The sequence below is a fragment of the Arachis duranensis genome, chromosome 8, assembly GCF_000817695.3.
Source record: "Arachis duranensis cultivar V14167 chromosome 8, aradu.V14167.gnm2.J7QH, whole genome shotgun sequence".
In the NCBI taxonomy this organism is placed as follows: domain Eukaryota; kingdom Viridiplantae; phylum Streptophyta; class Magnoliopsida; order Fabales; family Fabaceae; genus Arachis; species Arachis duranensis.
Genome location: NC_029779.3, coordinates 17697062 through 17700113, shown reverse-complemented (window position 1 = coordinate 17700113; position 3052 = coordinate 17697062).

Here is a 3052-nt window from a genome sequence, read left to right as displayed (position 1 = left end):
TCATTCGTTGACAAAAAATTCCTAAAAGATCGATAAAAATATTCTTAAATTATTTAAAAATACAACAAAAAAATTAATAAATATTATATTTTTGTAAATAACAAAGAAACTTTTATATTTAGCAAACAATTTATCTATTAGATCTAAATTTTTATGGTAATATTTGAATAAATATTTAGAGGCATAAAAAATTCGAAGCAAAATTTGATCTCTAAATTTTTTTTATTTTTTTTAAAAAAATGTGGTCATTCACAAAAAATATATCTTTAAAAAGTCACTTTGACAAAAAATTAATAAATTTTAAGAATAAAAATATCTTATTTTTTAATAATAATTACAAAAATTTATATCAAAATTTGATCTCTAAAATTATTTTTAAAGTATATATTATATTTAGTTTTTTTGTTGTATTTTTAAATTTTTTGAAAATTTATTTGTGGTTAGCATCTTTTGGATCATCTTATTTATTCTTATTATTATTAATTTATTATCTTACATTTTTTTTGAACATCTTACATAATTAGCCCACTTACAAACAACACTACTCCGTAACGACCCAAATGTGGCACCTATCTTTTTTCTTTTTGTGTAATGTGTACCCATCTGGCCATCTCTTTAACTCTATTGACCAAAAGATAAACAATTGTATTTGAACAGTCAAACTCTGAGACAGACTATCATAATGGGTTTTGGGTTTGGGCGGGCATGGATTACGGATCCGGGTTGGATTTGTTGGGCATAGCCCAACATCCAAAAAAACATAATCATTTGTATTATGTATTTGCAGATTTGCCCTTAAATATAAAAGACACAAAAAAAAACTAATATGTACTCTAATAAAGGCCTGATCCGAAGAATTAAGCCTAGCTAAGCACCGGCCTTCATATAAGAAGTCGGTGTTGACCACGACCTGCTCTAAAGAAGTCGGGCACGAGATTAGTTGGCAGATAAACACTCATTCAAATGAGTAACCGCCCCTAAAATCTCTCTAACCGCTTCATAAAGCCATATCTTAACCTCCCCAAGATAATGGGACGGTTAACACCCTAAAGATACGGCACTACTCCAACGGTGGTTATTGGCTCACCACTATAAATACACTGACACCTCTCAGGTACCACCCCCTCTCCTCGTACAAACAAGTCGGACGGAGTCACCCGAGTTGCACATTCATTCGGAAATCTCTTCCTCCACACCTTTGGGCCAACCAACGTCATCCATTCTATTAATCTCCGGTTACCCACCGTAACATTGGCGCCGTTGCCGGGGACCCGAGAGATCATCCATCGATGGCGGACAGATCCCACGAAGAAGGCCATGTGGAGACAGATTCTGAGCAAGAGAATCTGGACACGGGCAATAACGATGCGGACCTCGCCCTCCACCAAGAAATTGACAATCAGCATAGAGAAGGCACCTCCGGAGTAAAAAACCCGAAGGTAAATTCCTCAGAAGGGCGCGAATCAGAAAAAGGAGGACTACCCCATGTAACTGAACTCATGGGGTTAGTCCACAGCCGCCTGGAACAGTTAGAACAAGAGCGGGAGCGGCAAAAGGAAACCGAAAAGTACCTAAAAGAGGAGATGGAACGGTGAAAAGAGTTAGAAAGAAAACTCTTAAAGTTGGAATCCTCCCTCAAAAATCGCAACTCCCGTGACGAACAGGAAGAGCCACCCTTAGGGGGAGAGAATCCCTTTAGCGAGGACATAATGAGGGCTAAAGTTCCAAGGAACTTCAAAAGCCCTGATATGGACCTCTACGATGGAACTACGGATCCAAAGCATCATCTGAGCAATTTCAAAAGTCGGATGTACCTAGCTGATGCTTCCGACGCGACGCGATGCAAGGCCTTCCCGACCACTTTATCGAAAGCAGCGATGAAGTGGTTCGATAGCCTCCCCCCGAGGTCGGTTACTAGCTTTGAAGACCTCTCAAGGAAGTTTTTGATGAGGTTTTCAATCCAGAAAGACAAGGTGAAACATGCACCGAGCCTCCTGGGAATAAAACAGGAGGTCGGAGAATCTTTACGAACCTATATGGAAAGATTCAACAAAGCATGTTTGGAGATTCAAGACCTGCCCACAGAGGCAGTCATAATGGGACTAGTCAATGGACTTAGAGAAGGACCCTTCTCGCAATCCATATCCAAAAGACATCCCGTTTCTTTAAGTGATGTACAGGAACGAGCTGAAAAGTACATCAATATGGAAGAAAATGCCAAATTAAGAGACCTGAGTTGGCGACCTGGACCCCCTCCCTCAACTAAAGAGAGGGAAAGGGAAGCCAAGAAAAAGGAAGCCAAGAAAAAGGAAGAACTCGGTCTCGAAAGGCCAAGGAAATATCACTCTTATACTCCCCTAAAAGTCTCTATAGTGGATGTATACAGAGAGATTTGCAACACTGAAAGACTGCCACCCCCTAGACCCATTAAAAATAAAAAAGGGGGGAGCCGCAGCGATTACTGCGAGTACCATAAAATATATGGTCACTCCACAAACGACTCACAGAACCCTAGTAGACCAAGGAAGCTCGGCGGACATCCTTTTCAAACCCGCTTTCGACAAGCTAGGGTTAGACGAGAAAGAGTTAAAAGCCTATCCCGACACCCTATACGGATTAGGGGACACACCAATAAAACCACTAGGATTTTTGCCCCTTCACACCACTTTTGGAAAAGGGGAAAAATCAAAGACTCTGAGTATAGACTTCATAGTCATTGATGAAGGGTCAGCTTATAATGCCTTAATCGGCAGAACTACCCTTAATCGGCTCGGAGCAGTGGTATCCACTCCCCACCTCTGCATGAAATTCCCGACCTCAGCGGGAATAGCAACAGTAAGGGGAGATCAAAAATTGGCGAGGAAATGCTACAATGAAAGCCTAAATCTGAGAGGAAGAGGCAGAGAAGTTCACACAATAGAGCTCGGTGGCGCAAGGGCCAGAGAAGAGCTGCGACCACAACCGGGAGGAAAAACCGAGGAGATACAGGTCGGCAAAGAGGAAGGGAAAAATACTCATATAGGAGCCAACCTAGGGGAAACCCTAAAACAAG